Source organism: Leopardus geoffroyi, chromosome D3 (genome assembly GCF_018350155.1).
Source record: "Leopardus geoffroyi isolate Oge1 chromosome D3, O.geoffroyi_Oge1_pat1.0, whole genome shotgun sequence".
NCBI lineage: Eukaryota > Metazoa > Chordata > Mammalia > Carnivora > Felidae > Leopardus > Leopardus geoffroyi.
In genome coordinates this window covers 35,571,856-35,579,556 of record NC_059339.1, presented here as the reverse complement: position 1 = coordinate 35,579,556, position 7,701 = coordinate 35,571,856, and the positions used below count along the sequence as shown (strand labels likewise).

The window sequence follows — 7,701 nt, the reverse complement described above, 5'->3', positions numbered from 1 at the left end:
TGTTATCTCTCTATCTTTGTCTGGGTCCTATTATCCAGCTCAGGCTGTTATTTGCCTTTCCTTACCTTACAAGTAGGGCTGTGTCAGCCAGAAACCTAGGACTGGGAGAGTGGATGCCAGAGCAGAAGGAAGACAGGACAGTCATGCAGGCAGGACCTTCTTGCTAGGACCGGATGGCTGGGGTGAAGTCACAGACAGGTGGGTTCACAAGCATAGAAGGAGAGCAGCCAATATGCTGCCATGTTTGAGGCTGGCACTGACAGTAGGAACTGTTGGATGCCTACCCAACATCCATTCCCACCTTCTTCCTTGCTACCCAAGCCCTGATTTCACTCGGGTGTCCAGCTCTCCCCCAGTAATTCATGGAGACTGACGATATACCCAGGACAAGAGGTAACCTTTGATGATGGACCTATTTCCTTTGCTGGCAATTGGTTTCAAAGCATGTGACCTCATTCTGGCCAGACGATCTTCCAAAATTCTAAAAGTTCTTTCTAGAGGAAATGCAGGATTTTGACATGGAAAGGCCATGAATTAGAAGAGGCCACTAGAGGACTTGTCTCTCAGCTGCTTTTGCATAGCACTTGACATAACATTGAGAAAATGTCAAATAACTATTTGTCAAAACTGTACAGAGGTGATAGGCAATAGAGTATGGGGTGGGGTAGACACCGATCCTCACAAGTCACCTTGACCGTGCCTTTAGCTCTATTGTTGGTCACTTTCCCCGGACCTACTATGTCCAGCAGTGAAGGCTTCCTGGTGTTGAGGGCACTTCTATCATCTAGGGGCAACACGGGTTCAGCCAGATTGGTTTTTGGGATTCCAAGGCAGTAACTGGCTTTACCCCAGAACTGAGTCCTAAAGGTAGAACATGGACTAGTATCTTGGTGACAACAGTCCATCACTGAAAATCTTACGGGATCAGAGAGAAAAGAACTTCAGTTCTGACAAATACAAGGGCATACCAAGGTTGTACCTAGAGCATCAGGAAATCAGAGGCACCCAAAAAGATGGACAAGGGGCAGAGTTTTAGGGAAGAATTTCATATCTTCTGAAAGAAACAAAACAGGCATTGAAATAATTAATCATGACAAAAAATCAGAATCCCTTGGTCCTTTACATCACAGTTGATCCTTGAACAACATAAGTTTGAACTGAGCAGGTGTGTGTGTGCATGTATATATATGTATATATACATATACGTATACATATACATATACATATACATATACATATATATACATGTATAACATGGGTTTTTTTCCAATAAAGACAGTACAGTAGTATAAATATATTTTCTCTTCCTTATGATTTTCTTTTAACGTTTTCTTTTCTCCAGCCTATTTTATTGTAAGAATGCCGTAGATACATATAACATGCAAGATATGTGTTAGTTGGCTGTTCATGTTATCACTAAGGCTTCCAGTCAACAGTGGGCTATTTGTAGCTAAGATTTGGGAGGGTCAAAAGTCATACACAGATTTTCAACTGTGTGGGAAGGGGGGAGCATCAGCACCTCTAACCCCCACACTGTTCAAGGATCAACTATAGTTTGCTAGGGCACCTGCAGCAAAGGACCCTGGGCTGGGCGGTTTAGAACAACAGAAATTGATTCTCTCCCAGTTCTGGGAGAGTCAGAAGTGGGAAATCAGGCAGGGCCATGCTGGCTCTGAAACCTGCAGGGGTGAACCCTTCCCTGCCTCTTCCAGCAGGTGTCCTGCCAGCAATCTTTTCTTTCCCTTGACTTACAGCTTTAGCACATCAATCTCCGCCTCCGTCATCACACGACCTTCCCCCCTTCATGTGTCTGTGCCTCTTCTCTTCTTCACATGAAGTCATGCTGGATCTGAGCCCACCCGACTCCAGTATGACCTCATCTTAATTTAACTAATTACATCTGCAACGACCCTATTTTCAAATGAGGTCACATTCCAAGGTGCAGGGGTTAGAATTTCAACATAAGTTTTTGGAACACACATTTCAACCCCTAACACCTTTCTTAAATTTGTATTCAGTTTCCTCTGCTTTGTCTTTTGCGTTACATACAGAGAAGGCACTGGAAGACGACATACTCTCCCGAGCTTAGGGCTTCCAAAGGTCTTGATCTGGACTTGGATTTTTTTTTTTTAATTTTTTTTTTTCAACGTTTATTTATTTTTGGGACAGAGAGAGACAGAGCATGAACGGGGGAGGGGCAGAGAGAGAGGGAGACACAGAATCGGAAACAGGCTCCAGGCTCTGAGCCATCAGCCCAGAGTCCGACGCGGGGCTCGAACTCACGGACCGCGAGATCGCGACCTGGCTGAAGTCGGACGCTTAACCGACTGCGCCACCCAGGCGCCCCGATCTGGACTTGGATTTAACCATGGTGATGGTTAAGAGGTCCTGGGCATCCTTGAGATGCTTTTCTTCTCTCTTCCTTGTAAACGCGTTGATCATCACCCAGTACCCCCCTTCCCTGAGGAAAGGAACAGGGCTCAGTCTCCCATTTCTTCCAGGGTTTGGCTCTATTGATTATTCCTTCAGTAAATTTCAACCTCTTTCTTGTCAACAAACTCTTATACAGAATCCTCAGATATGAAAGAGTTTCCTTTTTTAAGTGTAAATATATTTTACACGTTCATATTTGAGACATTTATTCATCTTAATTGAGTGATGACAAGGAAAAGATTATTTCGACTTGGGTTAGTATATAAGTGTGGACTTGGGATTTATGCAGCTGCAGACTTATCGTTAAGTAATGAAGCTTAAGCTTCAGCACCCTTCATTTGCAGAGGCCTGGGAAGGATCCCAGCACTGTGTTCTCATAAGCAAGCGTCTATAACGTTTGGAGGAGAATAACTTTACTGTAATTGGTTAAGGCTGTTGCCTCTTCCTATGCCTTCTCTGCTTCCATCACACTTCCCCATGTGTCAGTCATATTGCAATGAGAACATGTCCTGCAAGCTGGCACCAAAAATATGTGGACAGGGGTGCCTGGGTAGCTCAGCCATTTCAGTCATGTCATGACCTCATGGGTTTGTGAGTTCAAACCTCACATTGGGTTCTGAGCTGACAGCACAGAGCTTCAGATCCTCTGTGCCCTCTCTCCTGTGTCTCTGCCCCTCCCCTGCTCACGCTCTCTCAAACATAAATAAAAACATTAAAAAAAAAAACCAATATATAAGACAATGGAGGGGAAGTGACAGGTGCAGTCAGAAGCTCACCTGAGGAGCATTCTTCCAATAATCAGAAACACAAAACCATAAGGAGAAAATTCAGTCCTCGTCAGTGCCCGAGCAAAGTGGAATCCTCTCCAGTAAGGGATGCACTTAATAGTGAAGCGTAGACAGTTATAAACACACGATACATTTTGTTTCCTTTTTTAATGAAACTGGTGTCGATTAGGATTCCTGGGTTTGCAGGACATAAGCCTACAGCAGAACCACAAAGAGAATATTTCTGGATATGAAGTCACATGTTTTTTACGCATTCCAGCTACCAATAACAAAAATTTAAAAATTCCAATCAACCATGCCAGAGGAAAGACTGCCTTTCGATTCTCTCTGTAAGCGATATTACAAAAGTATTATAATATAATCAGATGTATGCAGTCAATAAATGTAAAAAAATTACAGACGTGATTCAGGCAATTAATGAATGAAAATACCAAGTTTTGAAATTTTGTTCAGAGCATTTGTCAGCTCTTTTAAATTTGTGAATTATCATTTATTTTATCATCCAGAAAAAAACGTTTACTTTTTACCTAATTTTTGTTGGAAGGTCATTTTCCATGGGTCTCTTGTGCTTCTGCAGATCTTGGAAGCAGGGGCACTGACTTTTGTTCCTGACCATCTTTTCAGGGATGTTTGTAGAGCAGATGACCTTGGAAGAATGAGATCCTGGCTCCCTTCAGGACAGAAGGAGGACCTGTCTGCTGACCAGTGTAATCGACACAACGACTCCCTCCTGGCAGGCTTGCTCGCAGCCCCATTAACGTCTGGGATTCCCGCTGCGGTGCAAACCCGATTCGGCACAGCATCCACCTGGACCCAGCCCCACAGCGCCTGTGGGGCTTGGGACAGAAGAAACTGATGTGAATACAACATTCATGCTGCCCACTGTGCTGGGAATAATAAAGTGATAAGGGGAATAAAATGCGTTCCGCAGTTGGTGGGAAATCCTGGGGAGCCTGGGTGGCACAGTCGGTTAAGCGTCCGACTTCAGCCAGGTCACGATCTCGCGGTCCGTGAGTTCGAGCCCCGCGTCAGGCTTTGGGCTGATGGCTCAGAGCCTGGAGCCTGTTTCTGAGTCTGTGTCTCCCTCTCTCTCTGCCCCTCCGCCGTTCATGCTCTGTCTCTCTCTGTCCCAAAAATAAATAAACGTTGGAAAAAAAAAAAAAAAGAAGGAAATCCTGACATTTGCAATAACAAAGATGGACCTTGAGGGTATCAGGCTAAGTGAAATAAGTCAGAGAAAGATAAATACTGCATGATCTCATTTATATGTGGAATCTAAAAAAACGAAAGTCAAAGACACAAGAAATAGATTGGTGGTTGCCAGAGGTGGGACTTAAGGTGAAATAGGTGAAGGGGGTCAAAGGGTACAAAGTTCCAATTATAAAACAAGTAAGTCATGGGATGTAATGTACAGCATGGAGATTGTAGTTAACAATACTGTGTTGTACATAAGAGACTCTTAAATACGGAGAACAAACAGAGGGTTCCCGGAGGGGTTGTGGGAGGGGGGGGATGGGCTAAATGGGTAAGGGGCCCTAAGGAATCTACTCCTGAAATCATTGTTGCACTATATGCTAACTAATTTGGATATAAATCAAAAAAATAAAATAAAACAATAATGTGTTGTATATTTGAAAGTTGCTGGAAGAGTTAAAAAACTATCACAAGAAAAAATATTATAACCATGTGAGGTGATAGATGTTAAGTAAATTTGTTGTGATCATTTCACAATACATACAAGTAGCCAAGCATTATGTTTCACACCTTGGACTAAAGCAAGGTTATATATCAATTATATCTCAACAGAAATGGAGGGGGGAAAACTGTGTCTTGGCAGGAACAAGACTGAGACCTGCTTGCTTCTCTACGTGTCCATGACTTTGACCCATGAACCTCCTGTCTTCTGCCAGCATCCATAAAACTTAAAAAGGGACCCTAAAATTGTCAAGCCCCACAAAACCTGGGTCTACTCTCAGTTTTTAGATGATGCTTGTTTTGTATCAGTCTCCATGTCCAACAGAATGTTACTTTGGCTTCCAATTTGGGGAAATACATTGCATTTGGTAATCTTCTCTAGCTAGTGTGCCCATTGCCTTCCCTTCATAGCTTCCCTCACACAGCCCAATTCTGAACAGCAGGAACATGAAATACTTGTATGTCATGAGCAGTTGCCAGGCACATTACAGGTAATTTGTTATGGATAAAGTACGTTCTTTTAAAAAGATTAGGGCTGATTCAAGCTTACCTCTATAATGTCATATTTGTAAGCATGCATTCCTATATTTGTTAAGATTCCTTCAGCTCCCAAATATGAAAAAACCTAACTCAAAAGTCTTAAGCAGCAACGGGATTCATTGCATTGTGGGGTAAGATGTTCCTAGATGGGGTGGGGGCAGGTTGTCTCCGTGGTTGGTTAATTCGGTGCCTTCCCAACCACGTCGCTCCACTCGGCCATCTACAACCTGTCAGCCAGCTGTCTTCAAGACAGCAAGATGGCAGAAACTCCTGTAAGGATTATAGCTTTCGCACAAAGGGTCTAAGGCAGAAGAGGAACGATCCCTTCCTTGGGTCTTTTTTTGAAGAGCTACAAACCTTTCACCAGAAGCCCTTTTCCTCCCAAAGATTTCTGTGAATTTCTCATTGACCAGCCTTTGGTCATATGCCCTTTCCCAAGCCACTTACTGGCAAGGAGGGTTGAATATGAGTGATTGACTGAGATAAAACAACATTCTCCCCCTGTTCCTGATGCTTGGGCAAGCTTTACCTGAAGCCCATGATTTCACAGAGCAGTGTGAGTGTCTGGACAAAACACAGAGCTCCGCTAGCAGAGAAGAATAACGCAATCTGATTCCCACCCTCTTTATAATGAATGCTTTCTGGTATAGACAGTACTCTCTTTGCAGGGTCCTTGGGTGGCTCAGTTGGTTAAGCATCCAGTTTCGGCTCAGGTTATGATCTCATGGTTCATGAGTTTGAGCCCACGTTGGGCTGGTTGCTGTCAGCACTGAGTCTGCTTCAGATCCCCTCTCTCTCTCTCTCTCTCTGTCCCTCCCGACTCTCTCTCTCTCAGAAATAAATAGAAAATAGGGGTGCTTGGGTAGCTCAGTCAGTTAAGTGTCTGACTTCAGCTCAGGTCGTGATCTCACAGTTTGTGGGTTCGAGCCCCACATCAGGCTCTGTGCTGACAGCTCAGAGCCTGGAGCCTGCTTCAGATTCTGTCTCCCTCTCTCTGACCCTCCCCCCGCTCATGCTCTGTCTCTCTCCGTCTCTCAAAAGTAAATAAATGTTGAAAAAAAAATTTTTAAATAAATAAAGTTTTTAAAGAATAAAAAATAAAATTATAGAGATACAATCATATTTTAAGTGTCCTAAGAACTAGTAAAAAAAAAAAAAAAGAAAGAAAAAATAGTGATTGCTTTTGGAAAGCTAAGGACTCTTGTATAAATGTAAACTTCCAATTAATTTGTGGGCAATGTAAGATTTTTACAAATCAGGTTTATAGGGTAACATCCACACGTACTACGCATTACCAAACCCAGTTCTAAATAAAGCTGAAATTCGGTGGGTTACCTGATCATTCTCAGCAAATGCGCCAGGTCCTATCATATTTAGAACCCTGTGTTCTGAGGCGCTCAAGTTCACGCTAAGGAATTTACTAAACAAATCCCTGGCAAGGGATCCCTCGCAGCGATTTTCTGGATCCTTAAATCCTTTCAAATAGAAATGGCAAAACACCCTGCCTGAGTCCATAATTCCTGAAGTTTTGTAGTGTCAATCTTGGAGTTTCTGACTACTGTTTGAGGTCTCACCCTCTCCCCCAAAGAAGCATGCCCTTTATTTATATCAAAAGTTAAATGGAATAAAAACTTCCGGACTCTGAGTGAGGCAGCAAAGCTGGGCTAAAAATACCTGATTTCGTGTGTCTTCTATGGAAAAGACACGACATTTCTTCCTATGAAAGACAGACATGACAAGGAAAGATGAAGAAGTTTACCTACCATGGGGAGAAAGGGGGGTTGGCTTGTGATTGGGCCCAGGCCCAGGAGCCTCCAGGTGGCAAGGTGTGACGGACAAGGCCTGGCTCGGGGGACTTGCGAGAGTCCCCGCAACATTTGAGTTTGCAGCAGTAATTTGGGAGACGTTATACTGAGAATGTAACAGGTTTGGGGGAGAGATGGCTAATAAACAGCCATGGTGTTTGGGGGCTGGATTTAGTGAAAGAAGAAAAAGGAGGAGTGATAAAGGGAAAGAAGGGAGGACGAAGAAGTAAGAGAAGAAAACAGAGTCGACGGAAAGAAAAGGGGGAGGAGAGCAGTGAAAACAGAACAGCAGGGATACAAGACAGCAAAGACAGGTGCATACAAGGAGAAACCGGCAACGGCAGACCCGGCTCGCAGGGCGCGCGGTCCTCCCGCCGACAGGAGGCGAGCGAGCGCCGGACCGCCCGCCCCTCGCAGGCCCCACGCCCCGCCCCGCCCCG

General features: G+C 44.1%; 1 long non-coding RNA gene across 1 annotated transcript; it reads right to left on the bottom strand.

The window, feature by feature from the left end:
* Positions 1–3,349: 3,349 nt before the first annotated feature.
* LOC123587925 lies at positions 3,350–7,641 on the bottom strand. The gene is made up of 2 exons (XR_006707611.1): positions 7,220–7,641; positions 3,350–4,057 (listed from the first exon to the last, which is right to left on the bottom strand). It is a non-coding gene; the product is annotated as an uncharacterized LOC123587925 (long non-coding RNA).
* Positions 7,642–7,701: the final 60 nt, after the last annotated feature.